The sequence below is a fragment of the Periplaneta americana genome, unplaced genomic scaffold (genome assembly GCF_040183065.1).
Source record: "Periplaneta americana isolate PAMFEO1 unplaced genomic scaffold, P.americana_PAMFEO1_priV1 scaffold_84, whole genome shotgun sequence".
NCBI lineage: Eukaryota > Metazoa > Arthropoda > Insecta > Blattodea > Blattidae > Periplaneta > Periplaneta americana.
Genome location: NW_027185565.1, coordinates 2,266,153 through 2,285,824, shown reverse-complemented (window position 1 = coordinate 2,285,824; position 19,672 = coordinate 2,266,153).

Below are 19,672 nucleotides of genomic sequence, written 5' to 3'. Positions count from 1 at the left end.
GAGGCTTATTTGAAGGATTCGAAACAAGCTGTTTTTTTACGGTGATGGGTTGTTAGCCCTTCGCCCAACCCCCAAGCTGGAGGACCACCCCTCATCGGCTGTCCGCGACTGCTTATTCAATTTATTGAATAATAATAATAATAATAATAATAATAATAATAATAATAATCTCTTTTATGTCTGTGTATTCAGTGTGACTTGTTGTAATGCCTTTGTTGCTTCCAAATAATCTAATTGAACCGTTGAGCAAAGGAAAACGAAATTATTCCTCTTCCGATGCCTTATGAAACCTCCTGTTTCTGCTTGTAGAGCGACATGATACCGCCACTGCTTGTTTTCAGTACGTGAATGGGAAAACTCTCCTTATCCGTTTGAATGTTTGTGATTACATGATGTAATCACGATACCAGTTTTGGTCACCTCTGGTCTAGACGCAGACACAGTTCTAAGTTAACACATGACAATTAGTTCGTTTTCAATTTTAATAGAGTATTCAAATTGATGTGAATACGTATTGAACAGAGTTTCCCACCATTGTAGTGCTTAAATTGGGTCGGCATCAGTTGGGTACGCATAAGAAATCTGGGAAACAAGCAGTCATGGCTTACCGTAATTAAGACCGGTAAAATGTAAATACAATATAATACGCTATAATATAATATAATATAATATAATATAATATAATATAATATAATATAATATAATATAATATAATATAATATAATATAATATAATAAGGTTACCATCCATCCCAAACAGATTTTATTTATTTTACGTTCAATAAAATTACATAAATGAATACGATGAAAGTTCCATGTAAACAACATTTAGTAGTAATTCGGAATGGGCATGACGCATGATTAATAATGTACCTTGTTAACCGTGAGACACGACTAGGTCAGTACCAGTGACGGAGTGATCAACTCGATGCCCTGTGACGTCACCTCAGCTTGCACTGTCGCCCGCTGCACTCTTTCGCTTCACTCTGACGAAAAAGACTGTCGGAGGCTTGCAGTGGCAGCTCCTTTTTATAATAATTCTTTGTCATATTGATCGAAATAAATTTAAAGTAATGTGAATGTCTAATACTGATATTTACGTGTATGAAACCAATTGATTGATAGGTTAAGGATGAAATGAAATCTGAATAAATTTCTGAATACTGAATTTTAGATTTATACTTTCACCTTTCATTTTGCTGTGTTGTAAAATATACTATAACTTAACTTTAGTTAATGTATTTACACACGTGTGATTCACTGCAAAATATGTAATAGAGAAAGTTACAAAACACAACAACTGAAATCTCATCCATCTGCTGATAGGCCTACTATTTAACTCTGTTACTCCATCTTTCATTAAATGATATTAACGTAGTATTTAAAATGAAACAGACTCAAATGAATTAATTAACCATTAGTGAAAATATTTATTGATCTCCTGTAATATTATTTTACGGGATTTTTTGCCCCTTTCTTGCGTACTAATTGCCCAATGTCATACACTATGATCTGGGCAGTTCATGAACTGGGGAAATTTTGTACATTGTAGTCGAATGAATTACATTAATGATACAATTTACTTATTTTCATAACTGCAATTGCATCCCCACCGCTACTTTACCTACTGATAGCTCGCTGCCCTGTCCACGCTGCCTGTATAGTTAATGCTAGTTCTGACGTCATTCCGTTCGTAATGACGGACACTGTCTAAAGACTGGTTCGCAATAAACCTGGAACAGAAACGACAACAAGAACGAGAACGGAAATATTGTTAAAATAAATGTATTTAAATGTAAGCATTCACAACAAATAATTGTGAATGCTCACATTTAAATACAATTATTTTAACAATATTTCCATTCTCGTTCTTGTAGTCGTTTCTGTTCCAGGTTTATTGTGAACCAGCCTTTAGAACCTAGATCAGTATCGGAAACCCACTCTACCCATAGACATCAATCCAGCCAATTTGTAATATTGCATTCGCGAATCCAATACTGACAGTTGGGCCTTGCAAGGTCCCATCATATACCGACGAACCAGAACCCAGAGCCCGGAGCTTCAAGCTCTTAGAACCTAGATCAGCATCGGAAACAGAAAACCACAATTTAAGTCACACAGAGTTAGTGTGCACTCAATGTTGGTTGCTTGACGGCTGTCAGCCCACTTTGAGGTCTGTGGATATAGAGGGAAAAATTGGATCGGTGTCTGGTAGGGTTCCCGGGTAGCTCAGTTGGGAGAGCGTTGGTACGTTTAATCAAAGGTCTCGGGTTCGATACCCGGCCCCGCAACAATTTTTCCCTCGAAATAATTCAAATTAACTTTACAGTGAGTTATACCTGAAAGCTTGATTTGCATAATACACGTCACTCTACGTCAACAGAAAACCACAATTTAAGTCACACAGAGTTAGTGTGCACTCAATGTTGGTTGCTTGACGGTTGTCAGCCCACTTTGAGGGCTGTGGATATAGAGGGAAAAATTGGATCGGTGTCTTTTAGAGTTCCCGGGTAGCTCAGTTGGGAGAGCAAGTCAATATTCTGAAGAACGAAAAACTTTTATACGTTTTACAGGTATTCATGAGGCTTTTAATTGTTGATAAGGAAAAATTTAAAATGAAATATTTTTCTATAACCTCCTCCTCTTCCTCCTCCTCTTCCTCCTCTTCCTCTTCTCTTCTTTTCTCAACTAGTCACAAGTTACGAAATGTTACTATTTTGTTGAGTCAGATACACTTTGCAGGAATATGAAAAGTATAATATTGTCTTATTATTTTATGAATTCTGTAGCGCAATATATCGTAAAACTATGTTTCTTTAATCAAGAATTATCTGCCGTGTTGGACCATAAGATAAAGATTTTTTGAAGTGACTAAATAGCCAACGAACTTATATTTCAAACTAGTACTGTTTCATCTTAACCAGGGCAGACTGGCTTCCGTGAATGCAAGTCACTGTACCTTATAATACGAGCAAACAGGCAGGCTTTCTTGGGTCCCGCCTGGACTGAACCTATAAAACTCGGGCTCAATGGGTTCAGTCTTAAAAGTTAACTTGCTTTGTAGCGTCACCGGAACCCAAGCCTGACGGCAAGCAGGTACTGGCGTGAGTCTTGTCTGATTTGCCAGTCTCTAGTACGTACAGTTACCCTTAAAAGGAATGAGACGACTCTTGATCGTCGGAAGTTAAAGTTCTACAGCGCGGTTCACTCGATATCGACGTAACAATAAATACCATGACATAAACAACAAGAATTGTTACAAGGACCACAACAAGGACAAGGACCAGAATAAGAATCACGAAGAAGATAGCCATTTAAGGCCACGATTTCACAACATTGCTCGAGTCACAAAATAGCATTGCTTCTCTCTACCGAATGGCAAATGCCTGCTGTGGGATATACATTCTGGACTGCTACTGTCGCTGTCTTGTCTCGGTAGCTCATATAGTAGCGTGTCGGTTCCACTGTATAAGCGAAACGTCTTGTGTTCGATCCCAGGTAAAACATTTTTTTATTGAGGTGTAATTAATTTCTTCAGAGTTCTTAGACTGTCTAATTTGTCGAAAAATATGGAATAATTTATGCCCAATTTCTGGGTCTTACAAGTGGGCTGAACCTCGTCAAAAAATCTTACTTGGAAGTTAAAAGTATTCTTCCTCAAAACAATAATCATAAGAAACAAAAAGAGACCTGTTAACTTAAAATCTTGTCCACATGCCATCAGATTCTATTACAGCTCTAAGTCTATCCGGCATGGATGTCAAGAGATTGTGGAATAGGTTCTGATCCCCGGCGAGATCTTCCCAGGTGTCAACAACGTGATTTCACAATTCGTCTCGCTTTCGAGGGCGTCGGTGGGCATAGGTGGCTATTCTGTAGTGACATAAACATAGATTATTTCTCGGAACTTTTCCGTAAAAGTAAATTAAATTCACTCCTTGAAACTGAAAACCTTAGTTGTAGCGTAATTTTTCCACCAGCATACAAGCTGAAGTAGCATAGTCATTGATACAATTTTTGTACACAGAATAGACTGAATTTCTATTCGACAGAATCTATAATTGATGGCTTGTCTGAACATGATAAACAAATCCTAAGTGTTTCCAATGTCACTGAACAATTTCAAAATATTAATTTAAAAACTAAAAAGGGTCGTAAATGCTTATCTAGTGATTATTTACATTTATGTCTACAAAATGAATCTTTGAAAAACTTATATGATACTGGTACTACTGATATTAAGAGTAAATGTATTGTATCTTTCACTTAATTTCAGAATCACTTCAGTGGATGTTCTCCACTCAATGTTGTGAAAAAATTCAAAAGTAAAAAAATGTAGATAACGCAGGGACTTAAAAATCTCATGTATTAAAAAGAAGAATCTCTATGTAATGATCTGCAATGTAATGATCCTCATGTTCTTAAATACTACAAGAAATACAGTGTAATTTATCAAAAATTATGAAAGAGGGAAATAGAATACATTTGAATAGAAAAGTACAAAATTCAGATAATGCAATTAAAACTGTTCGGAATGTTATTAAAGTTAAAATTGTAGATATTCTAAGAAAGACAATATTTTTTCATTAAAACAAGTGATTATAAAGTAGGGGATTCCAAATCTATTGCAAATTCTTTTAACGTCTTATAGTACATGGTACAGAAATATTATTGACAACTTAAACATTAAAGATTTTGCAAAAGATACTACAATTGGTTACTTAACAGTTGTATTTAATAATTAGTATTAATATATGTAATTAGTCAATAACTGCACCATTGCTTTTTCATTCAATCATAACATGAATAAAATTGAATGCACATTAAATTAAACACTATTGGAAACACGTAGATAAAATAGTTAAAATCAACTGAAGGGGTGAGAATGAAATAATCCAAAGCCACACTTTTAACATAAAGTGTTTTGTGCGAGTGCATTTCTTACACATATGGGAAAGCTACTAATAAAATATTGTAATAATTACTCAGCAAATGACATAGCCTAAGGACTCTAAACCTTTGTAAAAGTTTGTCTGTGTGGCTTAAGAATATTTTTTAATTTCATTTTAATTGTTAGTTTTTAATATGTATGCATTTACATTGTATATGTGTGTATATAAATGCATTCACTAGATTAACGTTTATAATATTATAACTTGTAATTTTGTATTGTCTGTGATCATTAACACTTAATCTCAGGACTTTGTAAAACTCTATTTCAACGTTACTTAGCCATGTGATGTAGACTGAGAATCGAAATCGCTCTCTTCTATACAACGGGCAGAAGTCTTAGCGTCTGAGCTATTGAAACGACATGAAAGCTTTCCGTTCTGTGCGGAGTGTCGATCTAGTCATGAAGGTCCATTGTCGATTTAACTACACGATTTACGTATATATTTATATTTTATTTACGTAATATTATCATATTTTTTGCAGTATTTGAAGTGAATTTCGGAACGATGGTAGTAACAAACCAAATAGCCTGCATTTAAGTAACTCAATATTCGTTATCTTGTGTATCAGTGCTCTGGTCTCCGATCATGCGCAGTGTCTTACATCTGAGACTTTAGAATATTCAATCGTCTCATCCTTTTCCAGGGAAACTATACACTATTTTCATAGGAGTGGTGTGGTAAGTTTTCTGTCTACAATTAAGGAAGGTAGATGTACTAAATTAAAATCACAATATATTTTTTTTTTATTAAACCTCAAAATAGCTTCAATTCTACACTTAAAATGTTGATGCGAACAGATTATGTTAACATGTAAAATTCTCTTCGCATTAAATAACACAGTTTCATAATTATTATTTATGTATTATGCAACAAGAAGTAAACGAAACTTATGGACACATTACACTAAATAAAACTTAGCAATGATACGCAATAAAGTTATAATATAATATTTCACTGAGCTCCATACACTGAAATAGAAAACCCGAATATACATTACGGCGATCTAGATCGAAATGGCACTGACTGTGCCGTATTTCGCATTGTTGTGAAAAGTTGTGTAAACTGTGAAATGTTCGTCTTCGGTTGTAATAACTGTAAATGGCTAAAATACAATAATTTGAATAATAATATGGGACAAGGAGACGTTTGTAGTACTATATATTGTAAGAAAAAGAGGTTAGAGCTATCCTTCTTCCGAAAGATCCAGGAAGGTGATTTTATAAAATATAATATATACGTTATGAAAATAATATATAAACCCTATGTACCGTAATTTCACACAACTATGGTCCTAAGCCACAACTATGGTCCAAACACACGCGCTCACGAAAACAGTGATATCTCAGTTCCTAGTGATAGTTAGTGATTATTTAAATACTAAAGCATAGAGCATAGATGCAGTAATATTGTGAGGGTTATGAAACGCATCCCGTCTGCCATGTTTTGTCGCTAGTCAACTGTCAATTGGAGTTAGGTTTTGCATGTTACCTCGTCCACTGGAAACTTTCTCTGCCATCAGTTACCACAACAAGAATTTCTGTGTTCTTGATGATCTATATGACAGGTAATTTAGTATTTACATACATTTAATGAATATTTTTACAGTTGCATATGTATTTTCATATTTATTGGAAGAATAATAAAAAATAGTACTTGGAGTTCAACTATGGTCCTATCATTTTTGTGGACCATAGTTGTGTTCCGACTTCTGGTTTCGGTTCTTACATTACAGAATGTTTTTTATAGCTTCTGGTGGTGCCACCTAATAAAATTTTTCGTAGAAAGTTGGCAGGAAGGTCCTATAAGCTATATGATGACAGAAGTATGGATCTTTGTATAAAATATATCACCAACAAGGTACTGACGCAGCGGGAAGCCGCAGAAAAGTACAAAATACCTCGTAGTTCTATAATACCTAAATCGAGAGCACTGCATGAAAATAAACTAAACTCACCTGATCGACAATGGTTCTTCTTGTCTTCAGAAAAAAAAAGCATTCGTGCATTCGTCGAACATGCTATATCCATGTCCAATCTTGGATTTCTGATAACGTTATTCTATTTCAGGTGTAATGTGAAAATGTACCTGGATAGCCAAGACCGCAAAGTACCAGCATTCTCTAAGAATCTACCTGGAAGACGTTGGGCAAAATGCTTTTCAGAACGTCACAAGAATGAATTATCACAGGTTTTGCAGTCTCCAAATGTGACCGATCTGATGCAACCACTAAACAGAACTTGTTTTCGAAATTGAAATACCATTGGCGGCAAATACTTGACGAGTGAAAAGGGACACCAGATGGAAGAAGCATACCAACAGATTCCAAAAATGTATTTCCTCCATTATTAAATAAGCTCTAGAATAAAGTTACTGTATTCCGATATCGCAAGCAAATTTGCAGTTGGATTCAGGAAAGTTGCAATCTTTCCTCTTTGTGCAGTTGAAGTTCTAGGAAGTGTGCCATCATGTTCTGATCCTAAAGTCAGAAACCCAGAAGGAAGTGCTGTTTCAGACACATTCATAAAATATATAGAAATGACAACTAATCAAGCAATAGAACAAGGAACATCATAAAGAGGAGAAAGAAGAAACTTGATGTTGAGTCAAGTAAAAGTAATTCAGCAGCAGATATTGAAAATTTTGCATTACCATCTACCTCCAAAATTGCAATTTGCTCAAGGAGAAACAAAGGTTATTGCAAGGGGAAGGTAGTAGATAGTTCTACCGTGAAAAATGAAGATGGATATTCCTTGGCATCAAATCTTCATTGAACTTGTCAGACATTGAAGAGACACTCGAAGATACTTCAAATCATCCTTAAAAGATATTAAACGATCTATCATTTTAAGCCAAAGTAGCGAAGTACGAAAAGGAAGCTTTTCCATGTGCCTGAACTTGAAGGTCTATGGAGTTAAACAAAAAATTAACCAACTGATTATGTACCTATCTGTTTGAGAATATTTGATTTTGATTAAGAATGGTTGTCTTATTTTTTTTTTGTTTTATATTGATTTCATTATTTGATACAAATTGTATTTTTCTTAAAGAAACAGCGGTTATGTTAAAATTAAGAAATAAATAATTTTTCTCACTGTCTTCTGCAAAATTTGTATTTTATATTAAAAATTATTGACTGCTGTATGACACAGCTGCAAAACATCCCCTCAACTGTAGTCCATGAGCGATTTATATTAGGATATATTCAATGGACTATAGTTGTGACTTCATAACACAACTATAGTCCACAGTTTATGAAAAGATGTTCCATATACCAACTGCATTTCGAATAACAAAAGTGTTTGATATAAATTCCTGACCTTTCTAAAGTTGATATCAACAAAATAAATTCTTCTAATAGTTTTATTTTGTAAATTACATTGAGAAATCTAAAAAGTGATGAGATATTGGACCATTGTTGTGTGAAATTACGGTATTTCATATTTCAATAGTGGAAGGAAGGTGTTAATTTTTTCAAAAGAACACGATATCGAAAGTACAGTACATTTTATCATCTGCTAAGGAAAGGGTCTATGATGAGGCGATAGTAACGATCCTAGTGGTTAGCAAATATCTATGGATGCATATTTAGTAAGTATTGAGCTTCGTGACTGTATATACTAGACTGTGCTAGCACCCTATGTGATCTGTGCCCTTGAAGTTCGCTGGCCTCTTCTATCTCCCCCTCCCAACCCTTCATGCTTTTAGCTAAGTAAGGATTTTAGAACAATTCTTGTGACTATTTAGATGTAAGGCAGGTAATTTTTATTACCGAAATATAATTAAACATAAATATACGTAAATATACGTACATCACAATATGTTTTAAAAATACATGACAGTTATTACTATATCAATTACCGACAGAAAATACCTATAATTACATTCTTCACATAATAGTCAAATCACAGGCACTATGTTCGGTTCAAATTAATAGAGTATGACGAAATTCGACATTTTTCGATGTTCGCTCTGCAAGAAAGTCCTGTCGTGTTTGTTTCACATTGTTATAAAAGTATTCGCTGTCCTCCACTCCCACCACTTCATGTTTTAGAATAGATCTTGCGATTAGTTTTTCATATAAAATAAGATCAAGTTTGTAATATCTTGGTTGCCTCTCTCATGTTCGAACATTGCAGGGCACTATTTTAAACCGCTTAGTGTGATGTATTTATATGTAGACCTATATTTTTGTGAATGTTCAATCTATTAATAACCAGAAAAATTACCTATAGATACTCATTACTATGCGTAACTTCGCAAGATATGTGCCTGATATCCTTATGCAGCTAAAGCATAAAGGCGAAGGGAGAGGAGGAACTAAGAAGAAAGTCACCTAACATATGTAAGGAAAGGGAAGATTGAACAAACGCATAGGGAACTTCGGTTGTACAGAGACTCGGCAAACATAAACCGAACGACGGTCTCCTACGGGTTTTCAATGTACTCGGTTATTTTAATTTACATGCTTCACTTCCATGTTGGAATGCCTATGGAGTAGGGCGAAGCCTGTAGTGTCTTGATATTCCCCTCTCATGTTCGAACATTGCATGACACTAATTTCAATATGGTAAATATATTAAAATCGATTAAAATTCTTCATGAAAACGTAATAAATACTGTATATTAAGCTGCAGTCCTTTGGTAGGAAAATGAATAACTTGTACTCTCGAACCCGAAACCACTTGGTTGTGTAGCTCGCGCACTAATCACAATGCACAATATCAGACAACTCGATATTCATTAAGTTACTGAACTTCAAGTAATTATTTGTTTTTAATTATAATACTTTACTATTGTCTATCAACTGTAGACTGTATCTATCAGTACGTCTTACACATACCGTATGTAACATTATCACAGACATTCTATACATCTTAAGTGGTTTTTGTAACGTCCAAATTATCTAATAACAATATTATGAAAAATGCATAGTGACACTTATGGCGGACAAGGTCCCAGTTGGGGTTTTTCTCCGGATTCTCTCGTTTCCCCATATTAGGCATCTACAGTAAATCATTACGTCAACATTTCTCTATTTCGTCGTCATGCCATGTATTCCCTGAACTAGTAACGATTCACTCGGTTTTTTCTGCCTAAATATTAAAAAAAAAGTTTTTAAACATTTGATATTAAATCTCTTAAATCAGTGAGGTTAATTGGGGACGTTCAAGTTTTCGTCCAGAGCAGCCAGGCTTTGATAGCCGGGCCGGCTCTGGACGAAAACTCGAGCGTCCTCAACTAACCTCACTGTAGTATGTTAGCGGAAATCTGTTAAATTCTGTTAAATTCTGATTGTGGTATGTCAATCTTGAAAGATGACGTTTAGGGAGGAGTAAATAATTTCACATTTACATCATGTTCTTTGCTGTCCCAGTGTGGTTGTCGTCTTATTGTCTTTAGTACTACTTTACACACATTGCACACTATATTTTTGTCTTTCACCACAAAGTGTTTACTTTCGAACTCCGTTACTAATAAATCCAATTTAGAATTATTAGATGGCATTATACGTCCCACAATATTAAACGCACCATTTATGACTGTCTTCTAACTATAGTACATAATACAGACTGAAGTCAAATTTGTTGATTTGAGCTTGTAGCTTTATGTAGTTAACCAACCAACGGATCACAGCGCAATATAAACAAACCAATTGCCGGATAAGATACAAATTTCAGTTGTAACCTGGCCATACCTCAGGCTTCACGTCATTCATGACGTAACGAGAGTCTAAGAACAACCAACTCAATATCGTCATGTTGTGGTATTTTTTGTAGTGGGTTATGTTAAGACGCTGTAACAACATCTCAGGTTATTTAGCTTCTGAATGAAATGAAGATGATAATGCCGTTGAAATGAGTCTGGGGTTCAGCAGCGATAGTTACCCAGCATTTGCTCATATTGGGTTGAGGGAAAACCTCGGGAAAAACTTCAACCAGGTAACTTGCCCCAAACCGGGATTCGAACCTGGGCCACCTGGTTGCCGATCAGACGCGCTAACCGTTACTCCAGTTTGGTATAAATTCCGACCTTTATTATATTACAATTACGAATTCTCCTGGATACGATACGCGTGGAGAGGTTTGCAAAAAAGTCTTACACCTTCAATCGAGTTCTGCTGTTGGTGATTTATCCTCTGCATAATGATGAACACTTCTGTATTTATTTTTCAGTTTCTCACAATAACACAAAAGAAAACAGAACACTCTGATACACTTGACATTGACATAACACACAAAATGTTCGACCTATAATCTCCTCAGTCTTACAAGGAAGGCTCACCAAATAATAATGGATTTGCAGGATTGTTCCCCCATACGTTCCATTTGAAATAAGACACCTTCCTATAAATTTCTACATCCGGAGAAAGTCTAGTTTTTGAGATATTATGATGTTTTCAAGTTCTTCACTCCAAAGCTGTAACAGCTAATGCAAACTGTTATGTACTAGACAATAAATCTCATCTGGCTGCATACCGTACTGTCAGAATCTCCTTGAATAATATACTGTAGTTATGAAAATGACACATCATATATATATATATATATATAATATTCATAAAATTGACTATAGAATAGTCTATGAAGAAATGATAAGGAAATGTAAACATACTTTAAATTACAGTACTTACTGTATTAATCATAGTAGTGGAAATCGGTGTAAAAATGCTAAAAAAACCAGTGGAACTTCGCACCACGAACATTTAAGAAAAATAAGTTTCTCACAGTCAGCTTTAGAGCAGTTCTCTACATCAACGTGAAAACAGATTCTACAGGAAAGACGAATTTATCAGGTTTGTTGTCAAGATACCCGGCTTTATGCCAGCCGTAAATTATTTAAACTAATTCATATATCTAGGAGATGAGAGCTGACTAATTGTTAAGAACTGAAATTTTATAATATTATCTGTCTGATGCAATATAGTAGGTATATTCGTGCCAAGTAACAAAACGCTATCAGAGAACTTCGGAATGAATTTTTTCCAAGGCCTAATGCTACTAACGTCAAGAGACTGAACAATCGAAGTTGTGTGCTTTGAAATTGTTAACACTTCTACAGTTTTACCTTCTGAAGTTATTCTTTCTATAGCCTGTCAACCACGCTATTATATTGTATTTATTTACATTCCATGATACAGTACATTGCTTCACAGCTAGAATATGGAACATGTCAAAAATATTAATAATACTGCAATATCTTAATTATAGTTACAGTTTGCTTGAAATACATACAGAAGAGTTTTAAAATATAGGCTACGTACTAGTAGAAAACAAGGAATTATTATCGATACCTAATGTACAAGGCAGAAACAGTTCGGTAACTGGTCCACGAGTCTACAAAAATAATGCTGTGATAACTGCAAGATGGAAAGTAGGCTATACTTCTTGAAACAACTTGAAGAGGTGAGTTTCATATATATATATATATATATATATATATATATATATATATATATATATATATATATATATTCTCCATTGCTTTTCTATCTTCAAATTTTTTCCATAAAGGAAGTTACTTAAGAGGATATATATGGTATCTTTTTTTATTATTGGTGTAAACATAACGAAAATTACATTTAAACTTTTCCTAAAAAACGATAATACTACACAAGCAAATGAAATTGTAGTAGCGGGAAAAAGAAATAATGTTTAATTTCCTTCCCAAACAGTTATCATTTGTTTTTCTGCTACGGTTACAACTAGAGATACGACCATTTGAATTTTATGGTGCGCTCCAATTTAGACTTTTCACGCGGAACTACAATAGTCCATAACTTCGAAAATATAGTCGCAATTTTGTAAATAAAAATTAAGTAGGCCTATATCTAATGAATTTCCTCATAAAATCTACAAAAAAATGTATATATATTTCCATAGAATCTGAAAGGTTGCGATTAAACCAATGTTTCACTTGGCATGGAATGTCTCATATTGGATGCTTGCGAAAAAACAACAAAGTATGAAATCCCAGTTTCGCATCAGTTGATAATCTTCTGGTCAGAGCAGTTTCCAAAAGAAAACTCTAGTAACCGGAGGTGGATCACACTGAAGCTCACAAGCTGTAATTGCATATCATTTGGTTGAGATTCGATATCACAGTATACAGGATCAATGAATAAAAATACATTAGGGCAAAACCTTTAAAAACTTGAAAATGTTAGTCCAACTATGAGTTCAATTCTTCAATAATTTCAGTGTATTCCCCAAACTCTGTCCTTCTTCTCCGAGAGTTTCCAACAAGAAAAATGTTGTTGTTTAGTCATCTGTCCGAAGACAGGTCTGATCCTCATAAGTGACATCACTAAGGCATCACTCATGAAGGAACTGGGCCAGGATATAATGGGGTAGGGCGGCCAGTTCCTTTCCTCCTCCATTGCATACATCGCCGATTAGCCACATATTCCACTAGTCAGACTTCAGATGTATACAAACAAAATTATTGTTCTTCCTCTGACACATATTGTCAAGTGAGATGTAGTAGCCTGATAATATATGTACAGTCTTAGAAAAGCGTTTTGTTGCGCAGATACTTCGTAAGTCCCAGAAAGGAGGCAGTGCGCATGATCAACATACAACAAAACAAAACTAATTTTATTACCTCAACTAATTCTTCTCTTGTGAATCAAGTCGCACGTCCTCGGATCATGCACACTGCCTCCTTTCTGGGACTTAAAAATAAGCAACCAGAGCCATGACAGGTATGTGACCAACAAACTCGTTAAGAGTTGCATTGAACATTTTTAAAACAGTTCCACTTTCATCTGTATATATCCTCCATTCAATGTTCTTCTTTAAACCAACACACAAAATTATGATCTGAACAACTCCAGTCACTAACATAACACACGTATAAAAGAGAACATCCACATCCTATGCAAACAACCCTATCATCAATAAAAATTCAGCACATTTGTTTTAAATTTACAATACTTTGCTCAAGGGAATACAACTAATTAAAGTACATTAATCGTTAAAAAATATATTAAAAAGTTGCTTACTGAAAATTCCTTTAACTCAATCCACGACTTCCTACTTAATGATGTCTTTCATATTCAACCCAGGCATATAATGTTCATCATGATCTCCTTGTAAATGTCTTACACTACATTTTGCATCATTGCATATAAATGAACATCGTTCATACTTCCACTTTTATTTACTTAAAAGCTTGTAAATAATTCATTATAAATTGTAATCTTCTCCACTGACCTATAAAGATTTCTCATTATATGTTACATTGTGTTTTATTTAATGGGATCCAGTAAGCCAAAAAAATCTTGAATTTTAAATTTTGTTGTGTTTTATTGATCTATGAAGGTTTATCTTTCAGATGATGAGCTATGGTTTAAGTTTGTATCTGTTTCCTAAGTATGTTTTCTTCCAGTTTAAATGGACAGCGCCATTTAAATTGTGCGTGCCTCCTGTTCATCTGGCTCCATTCCAGTAAGTTTATTTTTTTCTTACAAAATGAAGCTTTTCTCAGCTTCTATTATACATTGGACTTTAAAATTTTCAGAGCATGTTGCCACAAACCTTGGCCTTAATTTAACAAGAGGTTTCAAAGAAATCTAAATTATGAAAGTAATCATCATGTACTGATATATATTGAAAAATGTAGTTAATTTTTGGACCTGAACAAAAAAAATAAAAATTAATGTGCTATGCACTTTTCCTTCAAAAGGCCGTGTTAAATTCAAGTCAGTATATGTAACAATAACGTGTATAAAATCAAGTTCCTACTCCTAGCAGTTTCTGAGAAAAAGCTTCATGACAAATCAGGATTTTAACACAGCTGAGGTAAGATGTACTGGGTCCCCTAAACATTGCTCTTACCACGTTTCCAAGTCATACACAGTATATATTATTTACTAATGCTTTAAACTCTATTGTATTTGTATACTTCTATGTATGCAGTGTAAATATATTAGTATATCCTATATGGAAGTCGTACCTCAATCTAGCATCATGCCTGGCGAAAAAAAAAACACAACAGAAACATGAATTTAACTTACTACAGTTATACCATTGTATTAAAAAGTAAAAACAAAACTTACCTATTACTGCATAAAAATTGTATTTATGGTATGGAAGTAATCTAACAATACTTAACAGCCTAAATGGCAAAATTTTAAGTACTTTGTATTCTTTCTGTTATTCTCAATCAAAGATCTATTCCCAAATTTCAAAATGAAATATAATCTAATTTTCACAAACAATTTCAGCATTAGAATCTTTGTGTCACAGCAGCATCCTTCTGGAAAATCTGGTATTTCCCGCAGTGCATTTACAAACATTGCCCCACAATGCTTCTGGTGTGTATACTGATTGAAATATTGGGCTAATTTACCTTCACATGCTTTTAGATATGAAAAACACTGCTCAGTACAAACAACTAAATTGCCAAAATTGGAGATTTGATCATAATTCTTATAATAGGTGTACAATTTGTCACTCGAATCAAAACGGTCACTACTGTCCACAAGCAATGCCCTACATGTGTCACAATGGTGTATCGAGAACACTTTTGTAAGGACATAGCCAAAAACGTACCTCATACTATTAGTTTCCCCACAATCTCTTGGAATTTCAACATCCATGGTTTCATTTTCTTCAGCCATTCAACATGATCAGATGATGAGGTAACAGCATTTCGCAAATGAACAGGTCCATTAATAGTATAACAGTTCAGTATGTCAAAAACATCATTCATATTCTTACAAAATTCTGCAGTAGCAAACATGTAGGTTGCATTGTGCCATGAGCTACAAGAGTTTGAATGGAAGAAGCTACTGTATGACTTAACACTCTCACTGCATCCTTGACTTTCATTTTTGAGAAAGTTGGAAGTTCCACAGACTTTTTAGTAAGCTTTGGTGCAAGTTTGAAATGTCTTATGGAATCACTTTGATAAAGCTGTGAAATGCGTTTCCATGAAGCAGTTCCAAACTCCCCACTACTCAATTGGTGGACAACATCATATTTAAATAGGTTATTTCTAACACTTTTAATAAGATGTAGTGTATCATGGAAGAAAAAAAAACTTATCTTTACCATGCATAATGAATGGCTTCTCCTCACTTATTTCTAAATCACGCCTCCAATCCATAAAATTGGAGCCCTGAGCAGTAACACAAATTTTTACAATTAGACCAATTTCCTGCAATTTGTTCAAAACTGTAAAAAATATATCTGCTAATTGTTGGGCTGTTATTCCATTATTCGTGAAGAAATAAGCCAGGGGTTACTTGAATTTTGAAAAAATACCATTGATCATTATTACTAAGGCACTGTTTGCAATCTTTGTGGTTCTGTCATTCCCAAAATCTTCAAAACCTACTACAATATCTGAACTGGCGACATAAGAGGTGTATAATTCCAAAAGTCGACATCTGCCATTTTTATGCAAAATGAGTTACGATAATTTTTTATATTTTTCGGTTGAAATACATTGGAAAAACACTATTTCATCCTCCAAAACTCGATATTTCTAACATAAATCAAGCTTTAAAATATGGAGATTTTTTTCCAAAACCCGACTTATTTTGTTAAGGTATTGTTCCAAAACTCGACATATGCAGTTTATACCAAAGTCCGACATTTACACTTCCATTGTGTGAACTATGAAGGCCAGTAACGTTCCAGAAGTCAACATCTTTGCTCAAGACAAAGAAAGTGTGTGATTTCTTTATGCCACTAGTGTTTTCTTTTAGAATACCATAATTCTTCAGTGCACGGAACTTACTGGGAAAATCGACAATGGAACTTTAGCTGAATAAGAATATGCTTCATTATATTGGTACTTCAGAGCTGTGCATATTTTTACAACGTTGTTGACGTGTTGTGTGAGCTTCTTATAGAAGTAAAATTTTCATAGAATCTCACATACAAACTTTGCCTTCAGAGCCTGGGCGTGGAAGAAAGAGAGTCGGTGATACAAAGAATTAGACAAAACACAGAAAAGGGATAGGAAGTTAAGTTTTATGCTAACTGTAATGTTTGTCTTTACAGTGATTGTGCTATGCTTGCCTGTATTTGATAATTTTTTATATTGATTATTGGTAGCTACTCTCTCAGAACTCAAAACTTTACCCATAAACCAACGAAGTTTCCCAACTCAGCGTGATATCAACCACTTTTACAAAGTGTTTTACAGCGTCCCTAATAAGTTGTTTCAAGATGAATTCATACTGAATACACAACAGCTGAGTATCCTAAAATCTATTTTGTTAACAGAACAGTGAGACATCAGGGGATGGGAGCAGGTCGTGTTCTACCAGTTTACCGACAAACTTTCTTAAAAATCTTTCAAGTGTCAAAGAATTGGGTGGGCTTCTATTTAAGTGGCATTTAAAAGTTGGACTTCCGCCAGTAAAAAAAGAAGAGAAGAGGATACTTGTAGCAAGAAATGTGAAATAAAGTGATATGTTATGAAAGACTTCATCGAAAAATACCATACCAACGGAAATAATTTTTTATGGAATTGAGAAGGAGGCTAAGAAGATGAACATTATGAAATCCGAAGATTACTGCAATATCTTCAACAACAATGACACCATAAACAAGTTGAGTATAGACTTTCCAGTTTATGACTAGAAAACGAATATACAAACTGTTTTGAAGCCACCAAATGGCTGGCATTTCAAACTAAAATTCTGTAAAAGAATCAAGATAAAGGAATAAAAAATGGAGTTGCGATAAGGGGTGAACAAAACTATACAAGAATTGTAAATTTGTACAAAGGATTTTGAAAAGGGGAAAACGTGCTCTGGATGGAAAAATCACACTTGCACAAAAACACATGCATAATCTATAAGGAAGAACTAAATAATGTTAACAAATTACTCAAAGAAATGTTTAAGATAACTGGAGAGGCATGGAAGCTTTGGAATATTGCAAGAATATCACAGACCATATTTGTAACGAAGATGAGTGTGAAGAAGATTGACTATCTGTGAACCATAGGAAGAAGAGAATTTCAGATTTAAAATGTACACTTAATGAAGGTTAAATATAATATTGTGATGATATATATATATATATATATATATATATATATATATATATGATAATTGTTTATTATATTCCATGGATTCAATAAAATTAATAGCTTTTTAGTATAAAATGTGGATTATTTATGGGAACTAATGTTATTAGAATTTCCAAAATCCGACATATATTTTATAGTTAGTTCCAAAATCCGACATATTCAATAGTTAGTTCCAAAACACGACATGTCCAAATTTAATAATCTAATAACTCTTACAAAAATACATACTTTTAGTTCAAACATGTAATTTTATGTTCAGCTTTACTATTAAAGACTATTATAAAAATTTCCTGCACATCTCAACACTGGAAATACTTCAGATAATTTTTTGGCTTTTTCTCTAAACCACTTAGAAAGCAAATGTCGGGTTTTGGAACTATACACCTCAAGATAATTGTGACATTAGGGACATCTCATCCAAAGCTAAATTTACCAGCCTTTCATTGGCTGTAAATGATTGAACTTTCTCCTTTAACATTTCAAACACACTGTCATTAATGCCACAATTTAATCTTACACCTTCTACATATGCCTGTAATGTCCTCACAGAAGGCAGAAACAAATAATGACAATAATTTGTAGCATTGTGTGCTACAATACAATAATTTCAGAGCAAAGACCTTTATTGAGTCAGTCCATCGCAGTCCATGCTTTGAATTTATTGGCATTTGAATCTGACTTAAAAAAAAAAGCTCTAGGGCCTCTTTACCTAAATATTGTGAAGCAACACATTTAATTTTAAGCCTATCTGCAATAATCCTTTGCTTGGTAATCTTGCGATGCTTCACCTTACAATTTCAAACACATCTGCACATTTTCAGTTCTTGGCACCTTCTGCGAAGCCCAACAATTTCTGAAGATTTATTTCGACATTGTTTTTCCAATTTACTAATCACATCAGTAAAACTAAAATCTGTTTGTAGGAAGCATTACACGTGGTAGAGAAAGTTTCTTCCGAAACTCGAGTGGAGCTGTTTTCATTTTCCAAGATGTTTTGAAACTGTGGTCTTAATTTTCTTGCGTTCACTTTAATATGTTCTATTTGGGAGCTTTCGTTTTGATGTAAATAAGGGTGGTGCATAAGGTATGTCAAATAACGTGGGTGCAACATTCCACACAAATTTCTTCATCTCAGTATTCATGAACATACACTCTTCAAAATGAATTGAACATAGTTTTATATTATTGAACAAATAATCTATGCTTTTATTCCTTAAATATGATCTTCTGAGATTTATCAGCCATTTTCTACTTCTGAAAAAACAAACAAAATACAAGACGTAAGATGGACAAGTAAAGACAAATAACCTGTGTTACTTTAAACAAAAATATACACCGATTGTACAGTTGTCAAAAAAAAAAAAAAAAGTGGCCGCACTCGTGAACAGCGAATATTTTCAAAGTCCACTTCGGGTCGCGGCGATGTTACACGATGCATGTGCTTGTACAAGCAGTTCCGGAACTATGAAAGTGTTCCATATCTGCGCCTCATAGACCAGCGGTAGAGTGCTTGTTTAATGATTCGAAGGTTGTGGCTTCGGCCCTTATTCAAGTTTTCATTTTATTTTTTAATCGTTCTTTAGCGATGTAAATTATATTCAAATTATCATTTATATCCAGTTATCGTTCTTTATGGATATCACGTTATTTACATTTTGTTGTAGTTCT